This window comes from Chionomys nivalis, chromosome 1 (assembly GCF_950005125.1).
Source record: "Chionomys nivalis chromosome 1, mChiNiv1.1, whole genome shotgun sequence".
Classification (NCBI taxonomy): domain Eukaryota; kingdom Metazoa; phylum Chordata; class Mammalia; order Rodentia; family Cricetidae; genus Chionomys; species Chionomys nivalis.
Genome location: NC_080086.1, coordinates 37383770 through 37397547, shown reverse-complemented (window position 1 = coordinate 37397547; position 13778 = coordinate 37383770). Strand labels below are relative to the sequence as shown.

The window sequence follows — 13778 nt, the reverse complement described above, 5'->3', positions numbered from 1 at the left end:
ACACTATAGTCTGCATTTATGTTAGGATTTTTTGGGGATGTGTGTGTGTGTGTGGGTCAGCTCTGTTTAAGACTGGACTGGGTATTGGCTCAATGAGAATACTAACCTAAGAATTTGCAACTTTGAATTTCTGGGTTGAGGCCCAGGTAGATTTTATCTTCTACATTCAATTGATAGGGGATAGGCATTAGTCAGTTGGAAAGCACTCTATCATGGAGTTATTACACACCTTCCAGTAGTTTGTCCAGCTCCACTTCGCTATGACCATTAATAACTAAGTTCTTATGTTCCTAACAATGTACAAGTCTGCCCAATTCTGATTTTTACCTCAAAGTTTGGTCCCTCTTTGGTTTACACCACAAATGAGTGGCAATGTGCCAAGGCATTGCAGCTCTACCCACTGTTTTTCCCCATTAGGATAAATGTCAATATAGTTGTTCCAGATAGGCCATGAGAGTAAAAAGTCATTTCACATTTTGACTACTTTAGGGCATAAGTTTATTGCCAAGTTTTCACATAAATAAATACAAGCACAGTAATAGGTCCAACCATGTTCTAAAGTGTTACATATACATCCATGAATTATGGACTAGTTTGTATTTGTGGGGAAATCTTCACTATAACAAGTTACTGTACTGCACAAAACAACCACTATGAGCATTTCTTTTTATCTGGCAGATACAAAGCAATGTTAATTGTATGATTCCTAAATTCTTAGCTATTATACATTTCTCCAGCAAGTAGTCTCCTTCTGAAACACTTCAGCTTCTTAATTTCTAGTTTGAAGCTTCTGAAAGTTTTGTTTTATGGGACACCAAAAGCTTGCATTTAAAATATTCAGTAGTGTTCACTCACTGGAATGACTCCTTTCAAAATGACTCCACAACACAGCTGGTGCCAACACTATTCAAAGTTAGTGTGTTGCAAAAGATATGCCAAGTTAAATGATCTCTAAAGCCAGTACACGTTTCACTTCCTAAAGTGACCAACTCTTCAGTTTTACATATTTTAAAGCACAAATAGGATTAGTGAAACAATTAAGCATCTTATAAAACCACAACCATCTTTCTAAAAATAAATTATAAGTTGCAGTTTTATGATTTGGAATTTTTGGGAAGTGTTCAAAACACTAAGACAATAAAACACCTTTATCATGTACAAAGCTATGAGATTTAAAAATACCAACTGCATGACACACTACATGGATTATGGAAGGCATAATCTAGAGTTAATTCATAAAAAAACATGATCCATACCCAAACTACCTTAGAAAATAATCCAAACTGCACAGCCCATTTAACATAATGACAGTATTGTCCGTGACAATCATGTGCCTCTGTTGCTTCTGAGAACACAACATCTTGCAATTATGAAAAGTGTGTTGATCTCGAAGACCTGGTTTTGCTCAGACAGCAGGGTTACAGCCTTAAACAAGCACTGTCCTGTCCTTAAGGAACAATCTAAAGGAGGAAAAAACAATAATTACTATTGTTAATTATATTTTAAGAGCCATGACAACATTCAAGTGGGACCAAATATGGTGTAGGCGAGAGGGCACTAAGGAAGGGATCCTTGAGATGTTCTGAAACCACTCTCACTTGACTTAACACTTGATCCAATTTCTGAATTCTTCCCTCAGAGAAAACTAGTAATCTAGTAGTTCTGCTTTCAATTTTCTATAAGCCTGTCACCTTATAGCACATTACATCTAGATTTCTTCAATGTTTCAATCAGAGCAAGGTAGTACAAAGATGGTAGGAATACCAAACACTAGACCAGTTTCTATACCCGGCCCCAGTTTGCTAGTATTACATAAGAAGTAGATAAATCTCACTGAGCCTTCGTTTCCTCTACTGTACACAGACTGGTACCAAAGCCTCTGTTATGGTGAGTAGTCAGTTAAAGCCTAAAGGACACTTAGTGTTCACTAATCCAGCCAAGAATGGAGTCTGGATAAGTGTCCCCTTCAATATCTAAACTAGCATACACTACAACAACAAAATCAAGGTCTCAACCTTCAAGGTCAAATGCTTGACTCCTAGAGTTGTGACCCAGCAAAGTGTTGTATAGTTAAGATTTCTTCCAGTCAAACTAGTCTTGTTCTTGGGATGCCCAACTATCACGTTCTAGACCAAGGGTGGCAGCCATAATTATACAGTTACACCAAACATAAGATATGTACAAAAGGCCTTATCTTGCTCAAACTTTGAAAATTAAAAATTACAAACCCAAGCTAACCTTCACATTAAGCACAAATGTTTAACATATATAGCAATTTTTGCCGGAAGAATGAAATCATATGGCACCACTTGATAGGAAACTAAGTTTATCTAAACCACCATACCCAGTATAAGAACAGGATAGCTAGCTGCAATGGTTCAGGGAAACCCAAGGAAGTGCTTGTGAGTACAGACAGGAAGGCCTCATTTTCCTCCGTGAAAAGAGCATTAAGTCACCTCAGTTAAGTATTAGATTCCTGCACAATACAAGCTTTGTTCTATATTTCATAGGCTTTAACTATCAATTGAAAACTTAGTTTCACAAATCATAAAATTCGTTTGGTTCTCAACTCTGCTTACTCACTGAAGAAATCCCCATTGTCTTTGAAAAAATGTGATTCGACAGAAGAAACATAGTATTAAATAGTTGAAGAAAACATCTGAAATATTTACTGTCTCTGTGTGTATGTAGATGGGTGTGAAAGACAACTTTGTAGCTTCTTAGTTGCTGTTTCCTTGTCTTTTGAGATATGTTCTCACCAGCATGGAGCCTGCCAAGTAACTAGGCTTGTGTGGCCAGTAAGTCCTAGGGATACCTCAGACGTGCTCTAACATGCCTGGCTATTTTATGTGGATTGTGGAGATTTAATGCAAGTTTTCATTGCTTGCAACACAAACACTTTACTAATTATAACCCAAGCCCCCTTAATATATTTAAAAGAATCTGACCCGCATTTAGGTTTTCCCTTTCACTCACAGTTTGTTATTGTTTGGTTGTTTAAGAGGGAAGAAAAAACAGTTCAGGCCAGGCATGCATTGTCACTTTTAACCCAGCACTCAGGAGGCAGAACTCTAAATACCAAGTTGCAGGTCAGCCAAAGATACATATTGAGTGAAATCCTGTCTCAGGAAAAACCCACGAAGTTATCATTTACAGTAAGCAAGTGAACACGAAAGGGCAGAATTTTAATCTGGCCTTGGCTACCCAGAATTTAAATTCTCTGGGCGTGAGACTGGAAAATCTGAATTAAACACAGCAAGGCAACAGTTTCTGCATACTAAAACCCTAAGATCCCTGTCCTAAACATACTATACTTTAAGAAATGCTACATCGAAAACAAAGGCCTTTAGGGAGCACAAAACTAGGTATTATACACTCCCCATCTTGTAAAAAGAATTCCAAACCCACCCCAGAAACCAAGATGCAAATCTCGGCAACTGCCCTTAGACAGTAAAAAGTCATGCCATTTAAACCAGCACAGGAAGTCATACCTGTGGCAAACAAAAAGCTACATGGTGGGAAAGAGGCTTTAAAGAATAAGGAAGCCCAGAGTATCAAAAAGGGGGAGGGGGGAGTGGAATTAGGTTGACCAGCCACAGAGAAACCCAAATCCCATGGTGGCTCCTAGGTACTGCCTCAATTATGATTTAAAGAAATCTCAGCTTCCTTAATTTTATTTTTTAACAGGCTTTCTCTGTGTAATCCTGGCTATCTTGGAACTCACTCTGCAGGTCAGGTTGGCCTAGAACTCAGAAATCCACCGCCTCTGCCTCCTGAGTGCTGGGATCAAAGGCAACTGCCACTACTTCCCAGCTAAAACACCGGCTCTAAGTTTTTGAAATCCAAATTAATCAGTACTTGCTTTCATGTTTAGTAATGGTTTGTAGGACTAGCTTTCAGCTTAGACTAAATGAAACACAAAAATAAAATACAACAAGCAACTTAAATAGGCTACGAAAAGTTCAATTTTTATTTCTTTGTTGTTAAGTGTAATAGAACATTATTAAGCCGGGCGGTGGTGGCGCACGCCTTTAATCCCAGCACTTGGGAGGCAGCGGCAGGCGGATCTCTGTGAGTTCGAGGCCAGCCTGGTCTACAAGAGCTAGTTCCAGGACAGGCTCCAAAGCTACTACAGAGAAACCCTGTCTCGAAAAACTAAAAAAAAAAAAAAAAAAAACAAAAAAACAAAAAAAACCAAAAAACATTATTAAAGTCTGCACTAGTCTTCTGCAACCTACAAGTTTGCAGCAATAGCTCCCCTGCCCACACTATTTACACTTCAAATAAAAATTAGTTCCTTGATAATATTTCCAAGCGCTTAACAAGTAATTTGGTTATTGGCTACCATACTGGAACAATAGAGTATCCACATCTCTGCAGTAAGTTCTCATGGATTCTTAGAGTATACACACACCAAACCCAAAGACCAAGCTTCACAAGTACATTTATGTCACTTACATTTCACTTGTACCTGGCTACAAGTCAAGCAATACAATAGGAACTTAGCAGACACCACTCGGTAAGACCATACCAAAACAGCTCAGCAAAACCAGCAATAACATGAGGAATGTCATGAATCAAGCCAGAGGCCAGAAAACACTACCTAAATAGGAAAATAAAGGCTCACAGGCCCTTAGGTCAGGAGAGACAACATCTGAACCTTAACAGTCTGCATTCCAGAAGGAATCACCTTCTACAGACGTGTACAGTGACAAAATGTAAGCAGCAATCAATTCCATGTGACCTAAGAGATTGTGTGTGTAGGAAATAATGAAATGAAAAAGTTGCCATTAGCTCATTAACGGTCTTCTGTATTGTACTCATGGAATCCACTAAAGCATTAAGGAGTCAGCAAATTTCATGTCAATTCATATACCTTTTTAATACCATCAGCCTGGCAATATCTAAGTCAGGTGATATTGGAGGAGATATCCATCTGTAGGCCATTAATAGGAAACAGTTCAGTTTATTAATGATGGGAAGAGACAAGCATTCATGGAGTGGGAAGAAGTCAAACTTCAGGTTAGATTCTCAATAAATCTATTGTAGTAAAGCACCTGAGGGGGTGGGGATAGAAAAAAAAATAAAGGCTAACAGTCAACAAGATGTACTGAGGAATAAAAGAACTGCAAGGTAAGGGCCCAGCTACAGCCTCAATTTGTGGTGTAACTAATCTGTCTGGTTTCATGAGTCATCAGGCTTCTAAGATCAAGAGAGGAAGAATGCCAGTGCTCTGTCTAGGGATTGGATAAGCCAGCACAAAAAAAGTGAAAAAAGGGACTAAAATGAGAGTGCTAAAATATCTTTTGGTAGGACTGCAGAGGGAGCAGGAGGGACAGAGTCAAGTACTGGGCTCTGTAGAAATTGCTAAAATTCTGTTTATATATTCTAAGTTGCGATACTATAATTTCATGATATAGCAAAGATCTCAAGTGGGAGTATAAACTCGGATGAGCATGCCTTTAATCTAACTCGATGAAAATACTCCAAAGCAGATCATAAGCAATAATAACCTGTAGTTCTGCTGCATAAAACCCCAGGTAAGCGCCTAGTTTCCCATTTCCCTCCGTTGCGCCTATTATAATTACCTCCCGACACCAACGAAAACCCGTGGCAAGCCTCGCCCCTCCAATTTTACACCTGTTCAAGTCCCCTGCAGGGCAACGCCCACGCACCAGTTTAGCCCTTAAGCCTGCCCAGAGGTCTCCCGCCCTTCTTCCAGAAAGATCACGAGGCGAGAGGGGGGGGAGGGATTCTTCCAGGCCCGGGGCGGGTCTTTAGAAGACGGGAGGCAGCAGAGAACTCCCAGAAAGGTATTGCGGCACTCCCCTCCCCTAAAGAGAAGGGTGCGGCCCTCTCTCCGCCTACTCCACTGCGGCTCCCTCAGAGATTGCAGCTCCCACGAAATTTTAGACAGCAAGCGCTTCCTGCTTCCAAACCGGCCCGACTGAGTCCCCCCCGCTCCTTCCTCCACTCCCCGGAGCGCGCCGCAGGTCCGGCTCATCTCGCCCCTCGTGCGGCAGCAACTCTAGGAGGAACCGCGCTCGCCTCCGCCCCGCCGCGCCACCCGCCCGCCCGTCCCCGCCCCCCAGCGCGCGCTTCCTGCCACGTTGCGCAGGGGCGCGGGGCCAGACTCTGCGGCGCGGGGCCTCGGGGAGGGTCGGATCCTGCGAGCGCCTCCCCGCCGCCCCCGCCAGCCCGCCCAGGGCCTGAACTCGCAGGAACGCGGGCCAATTGCAAGGGCCAGTTTTCTGGGCCCCGGGAGCCAATCAGAAGACGAGGCCAGGCCGGCGGCGGGTAAACCGACTCCCCCAGAGGAAGGGGAGGGTGGGAGGCCGCCTGGGCGCGAGCCACTTTCGCTGACCCTCCCTCCCCTCCCCCGCCCCAGGCCGGCCGCGCCCGCACGTCCAGCTCTCCTCACCCCACCTACCTCCCGCCCCACCCAGTGGGCCTAGCGAGGCAGCCGGCGGCTGCGCACTCCAGGACCCGTTTAACTGACAGGCGCTTCACTCCAACCACAACACGCCATTTGTGTTTTCACACACGGCGGGAGGAGAGGCGGCCAATCAGCGACGAGACGTGCACCGGAAGTGCACCTCCGCTCCCCCGTGGGAGCCATGGCCGCGTCCGGTGGAGGTTTTTTTTTCGCTCCCTTCTCCCTCCCCCTCCGGTTGCTGCGGGGCGGACCGTAGTCCTGACCGCCACCCGCCTGCCCCGTCCAGCGTACCGATCGCGCCCAGCGGCCCCACCAGGCGGTTCCGCCATCCTCGAGGGCCCGCCGCACCCGCCCGTCCCCGCGACCGCGCCGCGCCACCTTCCCGCCAGAGTCCCGATCCCCTACCTAGCCGAGGCTCTCTGAGGAGCCGGAGCCCCAGAGCACAGCCTCTTCTTTAGGCGGCCCCCCGGCAGCCTCCGCTGATTGGCGGCGAGCTGGCCAATAAGTGCGGGGCGGTGGGCGGCGAGGCCAATGGCGCGGCGGGAGGGGGCGTGTCCCGCGTGCCCCTGGCGCCGGCACTGGGAATCCCCGTGCGGTCAGTGGCGTTTCCGCTCGGGCAGCGGGCTGAGTGAGCTGCCGCTGCCGCCGCCGCTGCCGCCGCCGGGGGAGGGGCGGCCGCCGCCCGCCTGCGCTCAGAGACTCACGCAGCCCTAGTCCCGCCAGTCCGCCAACACAGTAGTGCCGGCCCCCCTCCGCCCCTGGCCCTCCCCCCTCCCCGCCTTGGGCTCGCTCCGCCTTTCTGCCCCCCCACCCCCACCTCACGGGTACGGGCCATTCCCGGCCAGGAAACGCCGTGGCGCCGCGTTGGGCCTAACTCGAGTCTCGCTGCCTCCCGGGAGTGCCGTGCGCCGCAGCCCGGGCCCAGGCCCCGGCAGCGCCTGGGTCAAGGTAAGGGTCCAACAGAAAAAGAGACACCGAACCACACGACCGGTCCCCGGGGGAAGAAGGGTCACCTCAGTCTCCCCGCGTTCCAGCTCCTCGGGATCATGGGCCTGGGCCTCCCAAGGCTGGTAGCAGGAGGATGCTGTCCTTCCCATCTTCTCGGCCACCCTTACACACCATTGCACCCCTCTTGCCCGGGGAGAAGGGCTCCTCTTAATCCAGTCGACCCCGCTACCCTTTTAATGTCTTCCCTGGGTCAGGACTCTTCCCCTCCCCCTACTCTGGGCTCCCCTTTTTTTCCTGGGCACTGCCTACTCCACGTTTATACCCTTTTCAGGAGAGGCCTCTCGCAACCCTGTTCTCAAAATACACAGGCATACTTTTTTTTTTCTGTTCCTGAGACACCCCCCCACCTCCACCCCTGTTCTTGAGGCCTTGTGACAACTCTGATCGCTCGGGGGCCCAGTCCTCCCCTCCATAGTCTTCCCTAATGCCTCTCCCTGCTTCTCGAGTCCCTATCTCAGATGGCTGCTGCTTTTTCCCTTACCAAAGACATTACCTTCACCACCCCCAACCTCACATTCTTGGACTCCCTGTGGCGTGTTCCTCAGTATCCCTGCGATATCCTCATTGAATTTGTAGGGTTCCACTCTGGAATTGAGCCAGATTTTGTCGTTTTCCGTGCCTAGGGCGTGGAGAGCGATCTTTCAGAACGACTTTAAAGCCGGGGGAAATGTGCCCCTCGTGAATTCTCTTCCCTTATGCGTGCAGGCTAAGATGTGAGGTGAACGATGGTGGGCAAAAGCCCTGGTTTTCGTCGGTGAATCGCGCTGAGGGAAAGTTTTAACTGCTGGGAAAGCCCCTTCTATGCTAATTTATTCTATGGAGCGCCTTTGCCTTTTTCATGCTCAGGAATAAGGGATCTTTTTCCTGTGTGCTGCTGCTGCAGCCCGCTCTACTGGTCTGGGTCAGGGGTGCGTGTATGACCTGCATTTTCTGCTTTCTCATGTTACTTGTGTAATGTGTTCACTAGCAACTCATTTCTTGCCCAGAGCTATGGACGCCACTGGGTTTTGTCTATACCTGAGTTCCTTTTTCCAATTTTTCCTGTGCTTAGAACACTTACAGAATTCAGCTTCTCTAATTTCCTTCACACTTTGTCTAAATAAATTGTTTTTAGATGACATATTTGTGACCAAGGTCATGTTTACATTACTTCCTTGGGCGTATATTAAATAGCTGTACTTTTGATTGGGGAAGATCCTGGTGATTGTTACGAGCTTTTTCAGGAGGAGGCTTATGTGCAACGTTTTGAAGGGAAAGTGCTTTTTTTGATGGTTAGTTTTCTATTAATAATAGTTTTAGGTCGCTAGGAGAAAAGCTGTAAGGGGTGGTTTTAGATGTGTTGCAGTCTGACCTAGGACTAAAGCAGAGAATACTGACATAATCAGAGATTTCTGAGCTTGGAGGACACAGGAATTTTTTTCCCTTGGATCTCTTCCAGTTTTCTCAGGATCATTAGTTCTCTGGCCAAAATTTGTGGCCAGTTATGGGATTAGAGCCTTTAAGGTTATTGAGATTGTCATGTGTAGAATACTGAATTATGTCCTTTCCTAGGACACGACCCAAGACTCTTGTTCTTAGCTGTAAATTTAAATTTCATCACTGAATGTTTGGAAAATTGGCTTTCTAAAAACCAAAGCTTAATACCCGCTCCTAAATTGCTGATTTAATTAAAAACGAATATTTGGAATTTGGTACGTGTTGATTTTTCTAATCAAAGATCTCAGTTTAAAACTGACGTTTGGATTGTTTCTTTCTAAAATCATATCTCCAGCCCTTCTAGCATGGAGCGCTGGTCAAAAAAAAAAAAAGTGTCTTAAGAAGTGGGGGTGGGGTAAAGAGAAGGTTGCTCCTGTGTTGGATCACAGGAGTGAGTATACAAGGCGGCAGCAGCTGCTGGCTCTGGAGCTCTGGTTGCTACGTGAGAAGCTTGAGTAGTGCTGGCTGCTGTCTCCAGGGAAGGACAGCAGTGCAGCGTCCATTAATGCTCTTGGCTGCGGGGAACTGCACTTAGGCGATGGCTGCTCAGGACTGGAAAGAAACCTTCCTTGCTTTCCTGGGAAATTGCTTTTTGTTAGTGAAGAGACCAGAATTAGCAGTTCGTAACTGTATCCATTTATGGATAGCCCCATCTGAAAACTGAATCAAGTTAAAGAGTTTGGGGTTTTGTTTGGGGGAGGGGGTTGGCAGATTTTTGGTATTACCTGAGGTTTTATACTTCCATGGGACTAAAACGTTCATTAGTGTTTTGATCTTTTATAAAACCTTTTGAAGACTAAAGTAGTATTGTAAAGATGTCCCTGAGTACCAGAATAGGGTGAAGAGGATCTTTATGTTCTGTTTTTGCAGTGCAACTTATATGTTTTCCTCTATCTCTTGTTTAAGTTAGTTCTGATTTGTATGTGTCTCTCCATATTAGGCCATATTTACCTTCGTGGACATTTAAACATCTGACTATAATTGGAAGCCTAAACTAAAAAGAGCTACTTTTGGATTAATATTTAGTTTTTTGTTCTTATTTTCTGTATTAATCTGTAGACCCCTACAGATTAGATAACTTCACTCATGTTTGACCTATAAATTGGATTAATCGTCTGTGTTGGATTATAGTCTTTCCACCGAACAAAGATGTGTCTTGACAGTAATCCATCAGAAACACAGGAAAAACCAGAAGGAATGGTCAGAAATTGAGTAAGTTTAGTGCAGGATAGTAAGAAAGCAACAAGAGTCCCTTCTAACTTTGGATACCCGCTTCCATCCTAACAGAACCAGGATGATCTCTAATTAAGCCCAATAGTTTATCTGACTGAATATTTGAAACAACCATCACCCAGGCATGTGCAACACATAAAATCGTGTTGTTTTTCTCTCCCTAAGACTATTACTGCAACCAATACCTGTTTGTCCAATTTTGTATCAATGTATCTAAATCCCACAAACATCTATAATTTGTAGTTTGACTCTAGCACTTATGGCAAGGAACCAAGAAACAATGGTGAACATTTTGTCATTCACATAATGTGGTTCATACTCTTTGCAGTGCTAAAAGCAGGTCTATAAAACAAAACTCTTCTTAATTATTTCAGGTGGTTTTAATACAGTTGTTACATAGATAAGATACTATATCCCATAGGTATGAATTCATTTAATAGACCTAGATTTAAGATGCGGGTGTTTTTAGCTTAATTATAATTATAATATACAAGTTTTTTTAGAAAATAATGACTGCTGCTTTTACTTCCTGGTGGGTGTTTTTTTTTTTTTTTTTTTTTTGGTATTGGTATTGGTTGTAATCTCACTGTAATCACTTTGGAGAATCAAGAGGCTTTTTTCTTAGAAGGATTACTTGGACTGACATACTTAAAAATACTCACATCTTTTGATACTGTCTAGTATCTAGGAATCTGCCTACTTCTAGAAATTATTCTGACCCTTTTTGACAGTATTGGCTATGTCAACTTTGCCTTTGGATGGAGAAATAAAATCTTCACTGAAATAACTTTGAAACATTATGCCTTAGCAATCAGTAATTGTTGAGTTCATATCAAAGAGAAATTAGATCATAAGTAAAATAAAATTGTACTATAACTTTAGGCTAAACTCTAGTGACTTGTCAGTTTTTGAAATTAAGAGGCCTAGCTAGTTAGTAGTGAGCTTAAACTGCAAAGCACCTTGGAAAATGTATATAATAATACAACTATTAGTCATTTATGATTTGATTTAAAATGTTCTTTCAGGCAGACTTCTTAGGAAAATAATGCACCTATGTTATAGATTGGTGGTATTCTGGACTCCAGAGATTCTAAGCCATCTACTGAATGACATGACCTTCACTTGGTATTGTGTTCATTTCGTCTAGTGGCTAGAATTCAGGGAAGGTTGCAAAAGGTAAAGAGAATAGCCTTTCTTTCACTTATCTATACTTAACTTGTTAAATCATGTAATCCTAGGGAAATTGTTCTGTTTTGTATTTAATTATAAATTGGGTAGATATGCCATTAACTGTGACTGGCAAGCATCACTTGAGAGTGTTCTTATTCAGTACTTGAAGGGAACTGCGAGGTAACTAAAGGGACAGTGACACTTAAGTCCTGTGTGTGTTCCTTCTGAGTAAGGGGTCTGTCCTGCCCCATTCCGTTTACATTATTTTTTATTTTATTTTATTTTTGCAGAGGAATTGGGGAAATTCCTTAATGTAAATTTCCTTGAAGTATCTTTGATATGAAGTCAGGAAATTCAATTTTTGGCTGTTTTGAATCCTTGGTATTTGTAAAACCCTAACCTTATTGGTCAGTTTTTCTCGGAACATACGTCTCCCATTTCTGCATCTCTTCTGTCTTGTAGTATGAAACATCACAGAATTTTCATTTCCAAATTGAAATGATAGTCATATATGTGTACACCCAGAGTTAAGGAATCCTTTTAGTCTTAATATTATGAATTACAATACAAAGCAAATCAGGAACTTTCTGATTAGTCAGAAATTTCTGACTAAGGAATCAAGTTTTTGATTTATACTGCTGGATCAAAGGAATCAGTTCCTTGCTGCTCTGTTTGAGAAATAGGTGGAAGTATGGGAGGAGCCACAGACCTCTGCAGCAGGATTTGGTGTGATAGAAAAGGAAGATTTTTGTTTCAAATCGCCAGCTGCTTATGTCAGACTGACTCCCTTATTATGCTTCCAGTAGGCCTGTCAATATGGCCAAACAGCTAGATAAGAGCGGGGCAGGACAAAGGGCTCTTTGCACAGCAGGGAAGCAGTGTTAGTGGGGGAGGGGCAGGAGGTAGGAAAAGCAATAGGAGATTTTTTTTCCCCCAGGAGATTATTCACTTTGGTTTACAATTAAAGAAACTGTTTTTAGTTCCCACTTAAGCCTTGAATTTATGCCAAGCATATACTTTTAAGCCCAAATTCCATATATTTTAGTAATCTGGGACGAATCTGTCCTATCTTCCAAGGGAAAAAAACAAAAACCTCAAGCATTGTGTGGATTAAAGTGATTTCCCTGTTATGTTCCCTGCCCTTCTAAATAAATGTAAGTTGCCTCCTTACCTTAGTGGACCAGCGCATCTGCTAGCCAGATTTTAGTAAGGATTGGAATGTCATATTCTGTGTGAATTAAGTTTGTATTTCAATACATGCAGTATGTTTAGTTGGGTTTAGATTCGACAGGGTATCAAGTACTGTGTTTTCCTTTGTACTGTAACTACATATTGTTAACTTTGATTTTATTTTAGTAAGAGAAAAAGCACAATCCAACGTTCACGTGTTTTTGGTCACCATCATGTAAAATGTGTACTGAAAAAGAGTTTTTATAACAGGGCTTTGTAGCTCACATCTGTATGTCCTGTACTCAGGAAACTGAGTCAGGAGGCTCAGCCAAAGATTGATGCTAGCCTGAGCTACAGAATTCGACTCTCCTCTCAGAAAAGAAAAACAACAACAACCCCCCCCCCAAACCACACACACACAAAAAGGAAAGCTACCTTATTGTTTCAGTCTTCCTCCTACTTCCTGCAGAATCTGATATGCTCTGGAGATTATTGTTGCCCCCCCCCAACTTTTAGCTTAGATTCAATCCTGTTAGTTTGTGTTTAGATCTCAGCAAAAGGTGATTGCATCTAGCTTGTTACTTAATAAGAATTATGGCGTTGGAGGTGTGTAAGTTATATCTCTTATAGGCAAAACCATGAAATACTGCCAAATTTAGGTTCCTGTTAAAGTTGTTATTAACAGCCTGCCCTGAATCATTTCAGCTACTTTTTAAAGTAAATGTCAAATGCTACATGTATGAGAGTTCTTTTTAAAAATTACATTCACAAATTAGACAGTAGTTATTTAGATTACAAAAGGATTCCTCCTTATAAAGTAGTATATGACAGTTCATTTTCTTGAACAGTTGTTTGAAGAGAATTTAATTTTTAGAAATCCTTCAACTGTTTTTCCAAGATCACATCTGTTGCTCCAATGAGAAAACTGGAGTGCTGATTTCTTCTTATGGATTGGCAAAAAAGACATGGTTTTAAACTAATATAATATACATTGATCAAGTTTTGTGTCATTTCTCTCTTTTGTTAAAGAAATACAAATATTGCCCACATAATATTTTAAGTATGACTGTCTTGGCAGTTACAGCACGTAGAATATTTTGGTTTGAAAAGGGAAATTTGAGAGGCCGGTGAGAAGACTCGGTTGATGAGATATTTGTAAAAGGACTTGAAGTCGGTTCTCCAAACCCTTGTGAAACAGCATGTGTGTGATGGTTAATAGATGCTTGTAATCCCAGCTCTGGGCAGGCAGAGGCAGATCCCTGGGGCTCACTCAGCAGTCAGTCTT

The 13778-nt window shown here is 43.2% G+C and overlaps 1 protein-coding gene across 4 annotated transcripts in view; it reads left to right on the top strand.

Annotated features, from left to right (window-relative positions):
* Nucleotides 1-7052: 7052 nt before the first annotated feature.
* The window catches only part of Setd5 (SET domain containing 5), an 81458-nt gene continuing 74732 nt past the window's right edge, over nucleotides 7053-13778 (top strand). For all 4 annotated transcript variants that reach the window (XM_057765346.1, XM_057765328.1, XM_057765320.1 and 1 more), the window contains exon 1: nucleotides 7053-7384. The gene's annotated coding sequence lies outside the window, so the exon portion shown is untranslated. The remainder of the gene's footprint in view (nucleotides 7385-13778) is intronic.